Source organism: Somniosus microcephalus, chromosome 8 (genome assembly GCF_052327205.1).
Source record: "Somniosus microcephalus isolate GS21.2 chromosome 8, FLI_Smic_1.0, whole genome shotgun sequence".
Lineage (NCBI taxonomy): Eukaryota > Metazoa > Chordata > Chondrichthyes > Squaliformes > Somniosidae > Somniosus > Somniosus microcephalus.
The window spans coordinates 64912239-64931033 of NC_140994.1; the positions used below are offsets into that span (position 1 = coordinate 64912239).

An 18795-nucleotide genomic window follows, 5' to 3' on the forward strand; every position below is an offset into this window, starting at 1 on the left:
CCACCCGCTGCTCTGGGCTCCAGGTTTTGCTGCAGCATTGCGCAGATGTCATCCATTACCTCTCGCGAAAGTCTGAGCCTCCTTTGGCACTGCTGCCCAGTCATGTTGAGGTAGCTGATCCTCTGTCTGTAGACCCTGTTTTGGGGGTATCTCCTGTGGCGACGTGCTTCCATGCACTGGCGCCTTCTGGCCTGTGAAGCTTCAGGTGGCTGAGTAGCAAGTTGGTGCTCCTGCTGTTGCTCCTGCTGTTGGTGCTGCTGTTCTTCCGGGTTCTGCTGCTGCCGCGGCTGGTCTTCGTCCAAATCTGATGTCCAGGAGGAAAGGAAATAAATGGTTCCCATTCTTCTGGTATATACCTCAGTTGAGGAAGTACTCAGTCAAGTTGGGGAGAGGGGTTTCCCAGGAGGTCACACTGGAGATGAGTCTCAGGCTCCAGACTTCCACAACAATGAGTAGGCCTGCTAAAAGTTCCCCCAGACCTAAGACAACAAAGTTCTGCCACCTGCAAATGATGATTGCTGAAAACTCCTTTTTAATGGTGGAACTGCAGCTGTAAGTAAGCAATCCACTTGTGAGGCCGTCAGGATTAACTGCCGTATTCCAGAGGAGACAGGCAGCACGGGGGAAAAGTGTTAAATTCAGAAAGGCCTCTCAAAATGGGATTATAGAGGCACTTAACTGGTTCTTAAGGGCCTATCCCGCCTCTTGGAGGTGGGATGGAAACAGGGTCTGAAACCCCGATTCTGGGAAAATTGCTCGGAGGTGGGCTGGAGGTGGGATCGGAGCCACCCACCATTTTTTGCGATTTTAACACCTCACACGCCTCCAATCCCAATGCCTCCAATATTCAAGAAGGGTAGTAGGGATAAACCAGGGAATTACAGGCCAGTGAGCCTAACATCAGTGGTAGGGAAATTATTGGAAAAAATTCTGAGGGACAGAATTAGTCTCCACTTGGAGAGGCAAGGATTAATCAAGGATAGTCAGCATGGATTTGTCAGGGGGAGATCATGTCTAACCAATTTGATTGAATTTTTCAAGGGGGTGACTAGGTGTGTGGATGAGGGTAGTGCAGTTGATGTAGTCTACATGGACTTCAGTAAGGCTTTTAACAAAGTCCCGCATGGGAGACTGCTCAAGAAGGTAAGAGCCCATGGGATCCAGAGCAATTTGGCACATTGGATCCAAAAGTGGCTTAGTGGCAGGAGGCAGAGGGTGATGGTCGAAGGTTGTTTTTGTGACTGGAAGCCTGTGTCCAGTGGCATACCGCAGGGATCAGTGCTGGGTCATTTGCTGTTTGTAGTGTACATTAATGATTTAGATATGAATGTAGGAGGTATGATTAGTAAGTTCGCAGATGACACGAAAATTGGTGGAGTGGTAAATAGCGAGGAGGGAAGCCTCAGGCTACAGGATGATATAGATGGATTGGTTAGATGGGCAGAACAGTGGTAAATGGAATTTAACCCTAAAAAGTGTGAGGTGATGCATTTTGGGAGGACTAACAAGGCAAGGGAATACACAATGAATGGTAGGACCCTAGGAAGGACAGAGGATCAAAGGGACCTTGGTGTTCATGTACATAGATCCCTGAAGGCAGCAGGACAGGTAGATAAGATGGATAAAAAGGCATATGGGATACTTGCCTTCATTAGCCGAGGCATAGAATATAAGAGCAGGGAGGTTATGATGGAGCTGTACAAAATGCTAGTTAGGCCACAGCTGGAATACTGTGTGCAGTTCTGGTCGCCACACTATAGGAGGAATGTGATTGCATTGGAGAGGGTGCAGAGGAGATTCACCAGGATGTTACCTGGGCTGGAGCGCTTCAGCTATGAAGAGAGACTGGACAGGCTGGGGTTGTTTTCCTTAGAGCAGAGAAGGCTGAGGGGGGACCTGATTGAGGTGTACAAAATTATGAGGGGCATAGATAGGGTAGATAGCAAGGAACTTTTCCCCTTAGTAGAGGGGTCAATAACCAGGGGGCATAGTTTCAAGGTAAGGGGCAGGAGGTTTAGAGGGGATTTGAGGAAAAGCATTTTCACCCAGAGGGTGGTTGGAATCTGGAACTCACTGCCTGAAAGGGTGGTAGAGGCAGGAACCCTCACAACATTCAAGAAGCATTTAGATGAGCACTTGAAATGCCATAGCATACAAGGTTACGGACCAAGTGCTGGAAAATGGGATTAGATTAGACAGGGCTTGATGGCCGGTGCGGACACGATGGGCCGAAGGGCCTCTTTCTGTGCTGTATAACTCTATGACTCGACAATCCCACCTCCTCGGGCCTGGCAAAATCGAGCCCACAGACTCTAGTGGCTTGCTACAATAGTAGATGTGAGAAGTTTTTTTTACATGTGTAGGGAGTGCTGCTGGATGCTTGCAAGGGCTCTGATGTTAAATTAAGGGCGTTGAGAAGACAGAAAGTGTTGCAAATACTCAGTAGGTCAGGCAACATCTTTGGAGAGAAAAGCAGAGTTCACATCTCAGGTCGAGATGCTGCCTGACCAGCTGAGTATTTCCAGCATTTTATGCTGTCATTTCACATTTACAGCATCCGCTCTCAGAGGGAAGAGGAAGACACAGAAGAGGAGGAAGCAGAAATGGAGGAAGCAGAAGAGGAAGAAACTGAAGAGGAGGAAGCAGAAGGAAGGATGCAACCCAGGCACCCCTTTGTGGCCGGGATATCTGGAATGGAATCATCTGCCTGCGGTCCCAGTCACAACAACCCCAATTCCCCTTTCAACATTAATCCCACACCTTACCTTCCATCCATTACTGACCATCACAATGTCCTCTTGACCACGATGCTGAAATAAAAGCCACCACAAAGCAAACTTTCCAATCCAACTATATACATGTATTCATCCAATATGACATCAGGAAATCAACTAGTCACCCTTATGCATTCTCTTAGTGACTGTCTTGTGTGTGCCTTTGCCTATCCTACTGATGCCACACAGTGCAAGCCCAGTGTCTGCAACATGGCTGGTGGAAGGCTGCTGACTTTCAGTGGGGGACACTGCAAATGGCCTTGCTGCTTGACTTTGAGGAGCTGGTGCCTGGGAGTGTCAAATCAGTCTTCTTCTTCTTCTTCACTCTCCTCTCCCTCTTCTTGGTCACCCACTGGCTGGGCAGGCTGCATTTCTAGGGTGTGTGAAATGAGGAAGGCACAAGGGTGGAGTTGTGGTGACGGGAGGGTGGGAAAGCAAGTGGTGCATGCCAGAAGGAGGATAATGTATGAGAATACCAGCATCTTGTATCCTTTCAACCCCACCGCTGGCCAAGGGTTCAGCCATGCCCCTGCCAAGAATGGCCTACACTGTCTCCTCCAAGGGGGTGAGGTGAGGCTAGGAATGGGAGATTGCCTCGTGATTGGTGCAGATTGTTGGTAGGTGAGTGATAGGCGGTTGTGCATTGAGCAGTGTGTGAGGCTAGTGGTGCAGTTGGTAGGAGACAGCTTTTGAAGATGCATTCACTGACCTTGACCAGTGGTCTGAGGTCATGGAGCTTCTTTGGGCACTAGAGCCAGGTGGTGGGGGCGACACTGCTGGCAGTAACGGCCTCGGTGATGTACTCCCACATCGTTCTTTCTGGAAGGTCTCCTGGCCCCTGTGGGTAGAGGGCCTATCTTGCAGTGTTGACCCCCTGCACAGAGCTCGAGACCCTGGGTGCCCTTTCCCTGGCTTGCTGAGCCATTTGTCTTAGTGCTGAGGCAATGTTCCCATTTTTGGAGGTTAGGATGGGAATTCATCTTTAAGAGCTGTATATTCACATTTAGGGCTTTTTAATGTAAATTTTTTTTTGAAAAGGCAGAAAGAGCATAAAATTGCATTGTTTCACTGGATTTTAATTTGTATTACTTCAGAGGGCATGGCCCCTTTAATTCACAGGCCTTTTCATTGCCCACAATTGCTTGCGAGCTCCACAATCTCGCTTCCAGAGGCTGTGTGAAGCTCAAACGCCGCAACTGGACAGGTACTTCGGGTCGGATGCCTCCACCAGGATGGCGTTGCACGGAAGGTAAGTGCTGCGCCACCAATCTCCAGACCCCCAGACGCATTTTTCCCTGTTAGCGTCGCGGCTATTTTCAGTGGCCATTAACTCCACGGCAACTTTACTAGCGAACACGAGTTTCTCCCCCTGATTTCCTTCTCAGTGAGTGTTAACTGTAGGGTGCATTTTCCAGCCAGAGGAATTGTTAATGCTGGCAGGGAATGAGCAAGTGAAGGCTGGGAAACCTGGCAGAGACCCCTGTCAGTGGATCTTCTCAATTGTGCAGAGCTTAATCTTCCAGCCAGCCTTCTGTATCGGAGCTTTATTTTATGCAAATCCGTGGAAATTATATTTAAGATGAATGATTGCGCAATTCCCTGCTTTTCTCATATATATTTTGAGCTCAGCTCATCCATATTAAACAATGAATGCCAGGCACACTCCAGGGTTTAAGGAAGTTAGGAGTTAAAGCCTGAACCACCTGATTCTTCATAGGTGGATTTTCTGCAAGATTTTTGTTTGCAGATTTTACATTGTTATAATCAAAATTTAAATCATAGGAATTCCTATGGCTGTCTGTCTCCGAGTTTCTATTGGAAGTAAAAGAGGGTCAAAGGAGAGATGAGAGGCAGGCTCGCTTCAACAGAGGTGGACTGTCCTTACCCATGCAGCTGTGTGTACAGACTAGAGCACACTTAACTGGGAATGTCTATGGCTAACAGCCTTTGTAGGTCCACTTCACCAGGGAGGTAGAAGTGGAGTTGTGCCATCTACTGGAATCTAACCTGCAGACAATCTCCAAAATAGTGGAAAATCACCACAGCTATGAACTTCCCTGCCTGCAGCTCACGTACAACTACTTCAGGGGACATCAGCAACATCAGTCAATCCAGATTTCACCGATGCATCAAACAGTTCACTGATGTATTGTTCACCAGGACAACTGTTATCACTTTCCCCAGGAAAACCAATGGCAGAATGAAGCTGTAATGTATGTACCTTTAAGGGGGGAACTACTTTCTACAGCTCATGTATACTGTAGTACCGGCAGTGACCACACCTGTATATAACGCTGAGTAGTAATCTGTTGTTTCAGTTGCAGTTTGAACCACATTGAGTAAATACCTGTTGTACCGTTCTCTGCAGTCCTTTTCTTATTATTACACGGACGTAACAGTGGCGACGAGCAAGTTCGAACCTACCTGCAACTCTGCATCACCTCCCAGGGATTCGCTCCTGGAGAACAGTGGAAGAAGGTCGAGTCCAGAAGCACGGGCGTCGACCACGGGCAGCCGCCCAGTCATCCAGCGGAGATTTGAGCATCACAGGGGAGGCTGTCGAGAGCCAGGCTTGGCTTTCCAGTCACGGTGGTCCAGCGAAACGGGCTCGCAACAGGTACTGCGCAGACCCTTCCCGGACAGCGATGGGCTAGAGCCCAACCAAGTGGCACAGAAAACGGCCGAGCAACGTCGACGGGGGAGAGAGAGAGAGGGCAGAGCACACAGGGTGCAGCCGGTGTTCAGGACCGAGCGGCGTCAACGGGGGAGAGAGGCGAGAGAGAGCAGAGCGCAGCCGGTGGTCAAGGGCCGAGCAGCGTCAACGGGGGAGAGAGGCGCACAGGAAAACGCGAGGCGCTGCCATTGCCACGAGGACTGCAGAGAGTGGCGTTGGCAGCAGCGCAGGAGCAGCGCATGAAACCCACAGGGCGTCGCCATTTGCCACGAGGACTGCCGAGAGCGGCGTTGGCAGCAGCGCGGGAGGCGCCATTTTAAGCCGCAGCGGGGAAGAAAGGAAAGTGCGGGAGACGCCATTTTAAGCCAGTCTAACCACACCCAAAAATGCCGAAGAGTGGCAGTATCACAGCGTTCGACAATGAAGTCGAAGATTGGACGACATATGTCGAATGCATAGAAGTATACTGCAAGGCGAATGAAGTGCCAGATGACAAGAAAGCGCTGGTATTGTTGAATTCAATGGGTGCAAAAACGTATGGCTTACTATGAAACCCTAGTAACCCCAGAGAAGCCAATAGAAAAGGATTTTGAAAACATAGTGTCAATCCTACAGGACCACTTAAACCCTACACCGCTGCTGATAGCAGAAAGATTTAAGTTTCACAAAAGGAACCAGCATAAAGACGAAAGTAATGCTGAGTATTTAACGGAACTGCGCAAGCTATCGAAACACTGCCAGTTTGGAACGGGACTAGCAGATACTTTAAGGGACAAGTTTGTGTGTGGGCTTCAAAGTGAAGGAACCCAGAAACGGCTTCTATCAGAAAAGGATCTTACGCTGGACAAGGCTTTCAGCATTGCAGTATCACACGAAGCAGCAGCACGGGGCGCTGCAGAGATACAACGGAGACCGCAAGAATATGGCACAAATGAAATGTCATACGGAACAGTGAAGTGCTATCGCTGCAGCAGAACAACACACAACCATAATGATTGCTGGTTCAAGGACCAAGTGTGCAGACAGTGTGGAAAAGTAGGACACATAGCAAGAGTCTGCAGGTCGGGAAAGAAAACCAGCAGCAAGAAATCTCCACAGGAGAAGTACAAAAAGGTACATAAGGTGACGGAGAGTAGTTCAGACGAACAGAAGAGTGATACAGACTCCGGGAGCAAGGAGCTGGGTTGTCTGAAACTACATAATGTGATCAAAACGGAGGTTCACCAAACTATCTGGGTCACGCTCAAAATAGCAGCAGTCTAAGTGAAAATGGAATTGGACACAGGATCAGCCCTAACAGTCATAAACCGAAGGGACTACAAGAGGCTATTCTCACATATACCCTTGAGAGATACAAAGATTGTCTTGAAGACGTACACGGGGCAAAAAGTCTACCACAAAGGAAAAATAAGGGTGAACGTTATATATAACGGCAAGGAAACACCAAAAATGGACCTATATGTATTGCCAGATGGAGGACCACCACTACTAGGACGTGAATGGACCCGGAAGATACAGCTAGATTGGCATTCCATACAAGCACTGACTGTAGATGCCAAAAAGGATGACGACGTCACACCTGGACGACTGTCAAAAATGCTAACTGACGCACAAGAAGTGTTCCAGGAGGGACTTGGAACACTAAAAGGCATAACAGCGACGATCAAAATAGAGGAAAATGCAAGCCCAAAGTTTTTTAAGGCCAGACCGGTGCCTTATGCGATCCGCCCAGCCGTCGAAGCAGAGCTGGAAGGTTTGGAACGTTCTGGAGTACTGTCCAAAGTGGACTGGAGCGAGTGGGCTACACCCATCGTTCCTGTAATGAAGAGGTCGTTGAGTAATACGCCTGGGGAACCAAAGAAGGTTCGCATCTGTGGGGACTTTAAGGTGACAGTGAACCCAATCCTTCACACTGTACAATATCCGCTTCCGCAGATTGAAGATATTTTCGCCTCGCTATCTGGAGGAAAACGCTTCACTAAGATTGATCTGGCCCAGGCGTACCTGCAAATGGAGGTAGAAGAAGCCTCGAAACAGTACCTCACGATCAACACTCATAAAGGTCTCTACCAATACAACCGGCTGGTGTTCGGGGTAGCATCAGCTCCGGGTATTTGGCAAAGGGCAATGGATCAAGTCCTGCAAGGGATTCCAGGGACCCAGTGTTATTTGGACGACATCCTGGTCACGGGCGAAAATGACAGTGATCGCCTCGCCAGTCTGGAGCAGGTGCTCACTAGATTGAAGGAATATGGGCTCCGAGCTAATCGCCACAAATGCGAGTTTTTCCAGAAGCAGATCTCGTATTGTGGCCACGTTATTGATGAAGAGGGGTTACATAAGTCCCCTGAAAAGATTGAGGCAGTAGTCAAGGCTCCAGCACCGGAAAATGTGTCACAACTGAGGTCGTTCCTCGGGCTGGTGAACTACTACCATAAGTTCTTGCCGAATTTGTCTACAGTACTACACCCACTGAACACCCTACTGCAAACGGGGGTACCATGGAAGTGGAATGACGAATGTAAACGAGCTTTCCAGAAGTGCAAAGAATTGATCACATCAAAAGAGGTGTTGGCTCGTTTCAACCCAGCACTACCAATTCGGTTGGCGTGTGTCGAAGTCTCGACTTCCGAGTAAGACTCTTTAAACACAAAGTATCGTCAAAGGAAGACTTTATTTAGTTCTTGTATACAAGGGAAGCGGACATGTAGACAATGGCTACGCTGATCACTTCAAAGATCATAGGCAAAAGGTAACATATTTATAGTTAAAGCAGGCCTTCAGAATCACATGATCGAAGTCTGAGATCATAATTAGTAATAAGAAAAATATAGTGTTAGTCAAACTGGAACAAAAGGAATGCCTACAGATGGGGTTATCTAATCTATAAGTTCTGTTCTTCTCTGACTCCCCATCCTGGTTTATACATGACTCAAGGACTATCTTCATCTAACTATGAGAAAGAGATAGGGAGGCTAGCAGTATGTATCTTTTTGGAGGTCTTTCTTTTAATAAACAGTTGAGATCATTTTGTTAATTGGAGAGTTCCGCTTTTTCAGCAGAACTAGCAATTACTAATCTATGGAAGCCATTTTGTGTTTTCTGGTCTGTACCTTGGGAAGCCAGTTTGTAATATATAAGTACACTTCCTCATTCCCCCCTTTTGTCCTTACTAGGACAATCCAATTCTAAGGATTTTACTTTATTCACTGTGCTCTATTCAATTGCTGGGGCTTTTGGTATATTTCTGCTTTGTACTCCTGCAGCTTATGTTAGCCTGCAGGTTTTATTATATTCTCTGCAGCTTATGTTAGCCTGCAGATTTCTCCTTTTATTTCCTGCAGCTTATATTAGCCTGCAGGTTGGGCGTGACTAAACACCTTCTAAGGAGATGGGGAACAAACAGCTTATAGAGGAGGACTAAAAAGACGGTGGTGACCCGCACAGTTTATGCCTAACCTGTGGGGTCTTCATGAGCTCAAACGCTCCTGGAGTCATCTTTCTTTTCCCTAGCCTGTTGTTCCCAATCTAGCCCCTAAATGTTTATCTTATTCAATCGTTTCATTTCTTCCCCTAGGGGACTATTCTTCTCTTCTTCATTTACTTCCCTCTGCATCATCATACTTCCTCCTGGTATAGCTGCCTCACCTAGCCTATTGCAACAGCATTTAATCACTGTGAAAAATAGTAGTTGGGCTGATACCACCCCTGAAAGGTATTTAGGTTATACCCCGCCGATTTCCACTGTCCTACATCCGAGGTCTTAGTCAGGTCCCCTGAACTGTTCCGCCTTATCACCCATTCTGCTGTTTCAGAGGTATTAAAGGGAATTGATCTTGGAATTCCCCCCGTGGTGTGAATAGGCACATGGGCACAGACCCAACAACTGGATTTGCCAACAGCTTTATCATATTCGTAAGAAATGTACAAAAAAGTATTCACGTGTAATTCTCGTTTCTTTCGGGATCTTTCCCCATCTCCCTGGCATATTAGACTCAGTAGTCCGATTAGTATACAAAATATGAGTAACGTCTTCATTGTTAAAGTCTTTCAAAATTCAATTGTCTCTATTCGGTGCCTTCTTGCAGTGGGACGTGTGTATCCAGGAAGATCTTTCCTTGACCTTTATGGCTGTGTTTGTTGTTAAGAGCACTTGATACGGTCCTTCAAAGCGTGGCTGCAGGCCGTTCTTTCTTTTGAAAACCTTTACGTAAACGTCATCTCCAGGTTCCAAGTTGTGGCACTTTCCTTCTGCTGGTTCCGTTTGAGCTTCCTTTACCTGTTGGTGAAAGCTGGAAATACATTTAGTTAATGCGACGCAATAGTTTAGCATATTCTCATCCATTTTATGAATGTCCATTTGTTTCACCGTAAATGGTGCTGAGAATGGCAGTCTTAGGGGTCGTCCCATGACAACCTCATGTGGCGACAGTCCATTTGTCCTGTTAGTTGCTGCTCGCATTATCATCAATGCTAAGGGTAATAGTTCGACCCATTTAAGTCCAGTTTCATTGCAAAGTTTAGAAAGCTTATTCTTCAGCACTCCATTATGTCTTTCTACCAGTCCTGAAGATTGCAGATGACGACGGCAGTGAAAATGCTGATTAATCTGCAAAGCTTTACATAGTTCTTTTACAATTGTTCCAGTGAAGTGCGATCCCCTATTGCTTGAAAGCTGCATAGGTATTCCAAACCTTGGTATGATTTCTTTTAACAAACACTTTGCTACTGTTACAGTATCGTTCTTTTTACATGGAAAGGCTTCGACCCATCTTGAAAACATATCTATAATTACCAATACATACTTAAATCCTAGACATGGAGGTAAATCAATAAAATCCATTTGCAAATTTACAAAAGGGCCTGATGGATTCGGGTGGGAGGCAGACTGTACTTTCTCTGTTTTACCTGGATTCATTTCCTGGCATGTGGTGCACCTTTCACTGATTTGTTTTGCAATTGCCGAAATACCTGGTGCATACCATGTTTGATTAATATAGTCTGCCATCCCCCCTTTGCCCGCATGCGTGAACACATGAACGCATCGGGCAATCCATGGGAGTAAAGATTTAGGAGCCACCATGCGGCCGTCATGGTGAACCCATACCCCTTCAGGCGTTTTAAAGCAAGAATCCCTTGCCCAACTTAACACTTCGTCCGAGTTAGCCTGTGACTGAAAGGCTAAAACATCATTAATAGAGGGTGGGTCATTGTCTGATTTCTGTTGACGCAGAACAAAGGCTGAAACTTGTGGCCCTGTATCAGACAAAGCTGCTGACTTAGCAGCTCTCTCTGCTCGTTCGTTACCCAGTGATATCTGATCCTGACTACCTGTATGAGCCTGACATTTAATAACTGAAATCTTAGTGGGACACATGAGGGCCTTTAAAAGATTATTGATTTGTTCAGCATTCTTAATAGTTGAACCTGAGGAAGTTAGAAATCCCCTTAATTTCCAGATCTGTCCGTAATCGTGAGCAACTCCAAAAGCATACCTGGAGTCGGTATAAATATTAACGGTTTGATCAGTAGCCAGTATGCAAGCTCTTGTAAGAGCGAAGAGTTCTGCTTGTTGCGCTGAAAAAGGATTGAGGTAGTGAGAGTGCCTCCACAATCGAGTGATCATCTGATATGGCATATCCAGCCCTAGGTGATCCCTTGTCATCCCTAAGGGCTGACCCGTCTACGTAGTATGCTAAGTCACTATTGGAAATCGGAGTTTCTGATAAATCTGTTCGGGGCTTAGTCACCAATTGGGTGATCGTTTCGCAGCAAAAACGGAGGACCATTGGCCCTAGATCTCTTGGGTGACGGCCGTTTGCGACAGTGAGAGTGCAGTGTGGTTTAGAGTCCTTGACTTGAAACAGTTCCCATGCTTCTGGAGTTAACGTTACGGCAGCTGCTATTCCTTCAGGTCCAATAAAGATTGTCCGAATTTTAAACAGGAAGTTCTGGCCCAAAAAGGGTTTGTAACAGTCTTTTATCGTCTTGTTCTTTCCCGTGTCGTCATAAAAGGCAGTGCAATGCAAATTCATGTGCCAGCTGTCTAATTTCAAATCCTTCTGGTACTCTGAGACTGTTCTTGAGGCACATTGCAGTGCTCCTACAATCATCATTAATGTGTGGCTTAATAAGGACATAAGAACATAAGAAATAGGAGCAGGAGTAGGCCAATTGGCCCCTCGAGCCTGCTCCGCCATTCAATAAGATCATGGCTGATCTGATCCTAACCGCCAATCCACTATGACAGGACTATCTCCTGAATCTAACAGAATTAGACACACGAAACAGGAGCAGGATCAGGCTACACGGCCCCTGGGCCCGCTCCGCTACCCACAGGGCCATGACCGATCCGCACCTAAACTCATGTCCAAATTCCTGCCCGCTCCCCGTAACCCTTAATTCCCTTTTCTTCTAGGAAACTGTCTATTTCTATTTTAAATTTATGTAATGATGTAGCTTCGACAGCTTTTTGGGGCAGCATATTCCATGGACCTACCACCCTCTGAGTGAAGTAGTTCCTCCTCATCTCAGTTTTGAAAGAGCAGCCCCTTATTCTAAGACTATGCCCCCTAGTTCTAGTTTCACCCATCATCTGGAACATCCTCCCCGCATCCACCCGATCCAACCCCTTCACAATCTTATATGTTTCAATAAGATCGCCTCTCATTCTTCTGAACTCCAATGAGTAGAGTCCCAATCTACTCAACCTCTCCTCATATGTCCATCCCCTCATCCCCGGGATTAACCGAGTGAACCTTCTTTGTACTGACTCGAGAGCAAGTATGTCTTTTCTTAAGTATGGACACCAAAACTGTATGCAGTATTCCAGGTGCGGTCTCACCAATACCTTGTACAACTGAAGCAATACCTCCCTATTTTTATATTCTATCCCCCTAGCAATGAAAGCCAACATTCCATTGGCCTTCTTAATCACTTGCTGCACCTGCATACTAACCTTTTGAGTTTCGTGCACCAGGACCCCCAGATCCCTTTGTACTTCAGTACTTTCCAGTTTCTTGCCATTAAGATAATAACTTGCTCTACGATTTTTCCTGCCAAAGTGCATAACCTCACACTTTCCAGTATTGTATTCCATCTGCCAAGTCTCTGCCCACTTACTTAGCCTGTCTATGTCCCCTTGCAGGTTTTTTATGTCCTCCTCTCTCACTACTTTCCCTCCCATCTTAGTATCATCTGCAAACTTTGATATGTTACACTCGGTCCCCTCCTCCAAATCGTTAATATAGATTGTAAAGAGTTGGGGACCCAGCACTGACCCCTGTGGAACACCACTGGTTACTGATTGCCAGTCTGAGAATGAACCATTTATCCCAACTCTCTGCCTTCTGTTAGATAGCCAATCCTCTATCCATGCCAGAATATTACCCCCAATTCTTGGTTTTTGTTTGCTTCCCTCCCATCGTCTACCAGTGGACATTCTTGTAAAGGGCACATAGTACATCTATCAGTAGGGATGTGCACCTGCAGTCCTTTTTCTGAACAAATTATTGTTGCCTGCATTTTGCACAGCAAATCTCTCTTTAAAAGGTTCATGGGGGCTTCGTCTGATAACAAAAAAAAATGCTGTCCAGAAAAATTGTCAGCTCGTATTTCTAATGGTTCTGACCATGTCATAGTCTGTGGAACGCCGGAAAGTCCTACACATGTGACATTCTTTCCAGTACACGGAATTCCTCTAGCGTATTGCTTTGTTAATAGTGAGGTTGTGGCTCCTGTGTCAACGAGAAAAGGGACTCTATTGCCCTGCATTTCTATGGATAAATATGGCTCATCGCTAGAATTTAGTGATACTGAAGGTAATTGAAGAATGTGGGTAACGTTCGGGGCTGTTTCTCTGCGTCATGCTGAATAATTTTGCCCTGGGGATCCGAATTGTCCTTCCGTATTTTGACCTCCCCAAGGATTCCCTGTTGTAAAACCTGTCTGCGGACGAGTGTGAACCTGGGCTTGGGTATCTACATTGTTTGGGGCACCGCCCCATCCTTGATTCTGCTGCTTGGGGAACGGGCAGTCGGACTTCCAGTGTCCGATCTGACCACAGTTAAAACACGGAGAGTTTGCGCCTCTTCCGTTCCACTGGCCTCTGCCAGTCCCTCCTCTACTATTTCCTCTAAATCCGCCTCTGTTATACCCTCTGCCTCGTCCTGTAGTGGCCCTGATAATAAATGGTAGTCTGGGCAGTCGGAGCTGCGGGAGCTGTCTGCTCCATTAAGAGGGAAACCTTACTCTTTTGGTCTCTATTTCTCTCCTGAATGCTTTTCAGAATTTGTGTTAATTCAGGAGTTGTTTTATGTCTCCAATCTAGGCAGACTAAAGTCAATGGTTCTTTAAGTTCTGTTCTGAGACCATTTACAAGGGCATTAATTAAAGGGATCTGGTAATTTTCTTTGGTCATTCCAGAATGTTGCCCCATAATTGCTTCTATTCTTTCTATATAATCCTCAACGTCTTCGTCCTTTTTCTGAGTGGTTTCAATTATTTTTGTCCAATTAGTTCTTTTTGGGAATTTAGCATGCATTGTTGTATATAAGTTGGTCCAGAATGCATCATTTGGTAGTGTTTCAGGATTCCAGTGCTGATTTATTCTATGGTCGTTAAACTACCTGGACCATCTGTTAAAAGGTGGTATTTGGAATCTTTTAACCAAGCTCTGAGTAGCTGGTCGACATCCACAATAGTGGGCTGATGGCAAATAACGATGCTTTTGAGCTCATTAATTGCTTTTTCTAAGTCCTCTGAGGGGTCCGGTAACTTATGGACTATTGTCTGTAGCTCGGAACGGGTGTTTGTCTTTCTTGGTCCATTTAGATAAATCATTTGTGGACATTCGACCATAGTTGTTAAAGATGTAAAAAAAAACTGGAGTCCCTTTTTTCTGGGATCTTACTCTGTGAAGTTCCCATCTTAGTAAAGTTTTAGTTCTTAATTTATACTAGGCACTCTTCTTCTAGATCACAAGTTTCGCCCTTTACCCCCTTACGACTATTACTGACTGTCCAAAGGACCATAAGTGATGAACAATAAAAAGTGATAACAACAATCAAAGAAATGACAAGTAATGCAACAGCCCAAACAGGCAAACAGACATTAAAATGCTCAGACATTGATCTTATACTCTAAACTAAACAAATAGTCAATTCTCAGTTTGTGTTGTACGCCACTACAAGCTGAGTCCTTAACATTTAACTTATACTTTATGTGAAAGTCTTCTGTCTTAATGTTGTCAACAATCAACAAACAAAACGGAAAACAATGGTTGCGATAATTCTTAACCTCTATGTTCATATAAAATCCTTATGCTTTAATGCGAGGGGCTTGAACCCTCGTAGAAGGTATCTCAATGGAGAATAGTCCTGAGCCTGGTAATACAGGTCTTTAAAACACAGTGACAATCCTCAAACGATACTTTCTGCCGCGGGACTTTAACCCCGGCTCAAGGGACCCACCCTTGATACTGCAGATTTAACTTTTAGCGCTCTCTTTCACAACCCGGTACCTTTCTTAGTCCGGGACGTGTCTCCTTTGCCCGATAGTTTTGAGACCTGAGCCATCAGTATCCTCCTCCTTTTTAACGTTAAAATAAAAGAAGCAAAAGTTACAGGATTCACTCAAGTCTAAAACACGAGTCTTAACTTGATCGCAGTACTCCCGTCGGAAGAAACAGACTACACCAATTCAGTATCTAATGAGAAATCCTTAATATGTGATAAAACATCACTGTGGCCATTCAGGATCTATCACTAGAAATTCATGATGTCTTTGTCCGTGACTTACCGAAAGGCAGCAAGCGATCTCGGTGGAATCTCCTAGTAAGACTGTTGAAGTCTCGACTTCCAAGTAAGACTCTTTAAACACAAAGTATCGTCAAAGGAAGACTTTATTAGTTCTTGTATACAAGGGAAGCGGACATGTAGACAATGGCTACGCTGACCACTTCAAAGATCATAGGCAAAAGGTAACATATTTATAGTTAAAGCAGGCCTTCAGAATCACATGATCGAAGTCTGAGATCATAATTAGTAATAAGAAAAATATAGTGTTAGTCAAACTGTAATCAAGGATAAAAAGGACTGGAACAAAAGGAATGCCTACAGATGGGGTTATCTAACCTATAAGTTCTGTTCTTCTCTGACTCCCCATCCTGGTTTATACATGACTCAAGGACTTTCTTCATCTAACTATGAGAAAGAGATAGGGAGGCTAGCAGTATGTATCTTTGGAGGTCTTTGTTTTAATAAACAGTTGAGATCATTTTGTTAATTGGAGAGTTCCACTTTTTCAGCAGAACTAGCAATTACTAATCTATGGAAGCCATTTTGTGTTTTCTGGTCTGTACCTTGGGAAGCCATTTTGTAATATAAAAGTACACTTCCTCACTTGTGATGCATCACCCTATGGTATTGGAGCGGTGCTGTCGCACAAATTCCCGGACAGCTCGGAGAGGCCAGTAGCCTTTGCGTCTCGGTCACTAACCTCAGCCGAGCGTAACTACGCCCAGATTGACAGGGAGGCCCTCAGCCTAGTGTGGGGAGTGAAAAAGATCAACCACAATCTGCACGGGCAGAAGTTCACCTTGCTGACTGACCACCAACCACTTGTCTCCATCTTTAATCCAAAGAAGGGCGTTCCGGTGATGACTGCGCAACGGCTACAAAGATGGTCCCTTTTTCTAGGGGTGAACCAATATGAAATAGAGTATAAGGGCACGAAACAGCATGGAAACGCTGATGGGCTATCACACCTGCCACTGCCTACTGCGGAGGAAGCACCAGCAGTGGACCCTGTCGAAATATATTATTCGACTATAATTGAATGCTTGCCAGTAACTAACGCGGATATAGAGAAGGAGACCCGAAATGACCCGACACTGTCTCGGGTATATGACTTGACGGTGAAGGGATGGCCAACACATGGCGACTCACTGTTGCCAGCATTCTCATCCAGAAGAGAACAGCTGTCAGTATGCCAGGGGACCTTGATGTGTGGATCCCGAGTGGTAATTCCACCCAAGTTAAGGGAGAGAGTGCTCAATGAGCTTCACGAAGGCCATCTGGGAGGGGTGAAAATGAAAAGCCTTGCTAGGGCTTATGTGTGGTGGCCGGGGATCGATCAGCAAATCGAGGACCTGACAAAGAGCTGCTCAGGATGCCAGAAGGTCCAAAATGCACCACCACATGCCCCTCTACACCCATGGGAGTGGCCCTCCTCTCCATGGCAACAGGCGCATATTGATTTTGCTGGTCCATTCATGGATAGCCGTGGATGCACACTCAAAATTGCCTGAGGTGATCAAAATGTCCTCCACCACCACGGAGAAAACGATTCCAGTCCTACAGACCATATTTGCCAGGAACGGCTTGCCAGAGCAGATTTGCTCTGATAATGGACCACAGTTTGTGTCCGAAGAGTTTCGGAAATTTATGAAAAGGAATGGGGTAAAGCATTACACATCCAGCCACAAATGGATTGGCTGAGAGGTTCGTACAAACCTTTAAAAAGGCAGTAAGGGCCATGTGCGATGACGACATTCCACTGCAGCATAAGGTGGACAATTTCCTGTTAACCTACAGAAATGCGACACATGCAGTCACCAACCAGACCCCGGACATGATGTTCTTTAACCGAAGGTTGAGATCTCGTCTGGATTTGCTCAGACCAAATGTACGAAGAGATGTTGAGAATAAGCAATTCCAGCACATCAATGAGAAGCCGACAAGGAGCTTCAATATAGGGCAACCAGTCTTGGCCCGCGACTACTGAACAGAGAAATGGCAACCAGGAACGATATGCACACGGCAGGGGCCACTAATGTGCACAGTGGATGTTGGGGAGAACATTGTGAGACGCCATGTCGACCAGATCCTAGAGTCACAGGAACGAGTCAACGCCATGTCTCGCGTACCTGGTGATGAACCCGACATACAGGTAGCATCTACCCCAGAAACAGTAGCATCGGAAGCTGATGAACCAACCGACGACAGGGGGCCAGAATTGCCTCCGCACCAAGAGCAAGACACTCAGGAAAGGCGCTATCCAGAAAGGATCAGGAAGCCGCCCCGAAGACTGAATTTATAAATGGACTATTTTCAGTTAATGTTGCATGTTAAAAGTGTTAATTGTTAAATGAATGTTATGGTACTGTTAATCTAAAAGGGGAGGAATTGTAGTGTATGTACCTTTTTAAGGGGAGAACTACTTTTTACAGCTCCTGTATACTGTAGTACCGGCAGTGACCACACCTGTATATAAACCCTGAGTAGGGATCTGTACTGTTAGTTTTTGAGAGACCCTCATCCAGTAAACACCTGTTGATTGTTCCTCTGCAGTCTCTGTCTATTTGTTGAAGGACACCATACATCAAGATTCACGGATTTAACATGTACCTTTAAGGGGGGAACTACTTTCTACAGCTCATGTATACTGTAGTACCGGCAGTGACCACACCTGTATATAACGCTGAGTAGTAATCTGTTGTTTCAGTTGCAGTTCGAACCACGTTGAGTAAACACCTGTTGTACCGTTCTCTGCAGTCCTTTTCTTATTATTACATGGACGTAACAGAAGCTACCAAAATCTTTTCAAATATCAAGATTCCCTAACGTCCAGGGTGTTATTAATGACATTCATGTGACTAGCCCTGATATATGATACCATGACCTTCAGGAACTAAAAGAGCTCCACTCCATCACTGATCAGTGAACGGCAATAAAAGAGCATGGAGGTGAATGTCTGTTTCTGATGACATTTTCATTTTTGAATTAGTCCCCTGACCTTGGGCTATTCGAAGAAGACAGACTGTAAGGAGGGCTTCAAGGAAACTAAGACCATCCTCTTCAGCCCTGAACAACAGCTGAGTGATGATATACCACAATCATTATTGAACACTCCATAGGTATCCTGAAGCCAAACTTCATCTCCAAGATCATGATCTGCTGCATGCTGCACACATTTGCCATCCAGAGACCTAACCATGGAGTGGGTGGAGGTGGAGGCTCACCTGTAACCAAAGGCAGAATAGGATCCTGGCAATCACCCAAAAAGATAGAATCATAGAATGGTTACAGCATCGAGCCCGTGCTGGCTCTCTGCAAGAGCACTTCAGCTAGTCCCACTCCCCCGCCCTTTCCCCGTAGCTCTGCAATTTTTTTTCCATCAGGTACTCCAATTCTCTTTGGAAAGCCACGATTGAATCTGCCTCCACCACCCTTTCAGGCAGTGCATTCCAGATCATAGCCACTCGCTGCGTAAAAACGTTTTTCCTCATGTCGCCTTTGGTTCTTCTGCCAATCACCTTAAATCTGTGTCCTCTGGTTCTCAACCCTT

General features: G+C 45.8%; 1 protein-coding gene across 2 annotated transcripts in view; it reads left to right on the forward strand.

The window, feature by feature from the left end:
• Positions 1–3901: 3901 nt before the first annotated feature.
• Positions 3902–18795, forward strand: part of LOC147113581 (uncharacterized) — a 180073-nt gene continuing 165179 nt past the window's right edge. Inside the window, exon 1 of one of the 2 annotated variants that reach the window (XR_015079235.1) lies at positions 3902–4023. The gene's annotated coding sequence lies outside the window, so the exon portion shown is untranslated. The remainder of the gene's footprint in view (positions 4024–18795) is intronic. The other variant, XM_085994825.1, reaches the window with a different exon arrangement.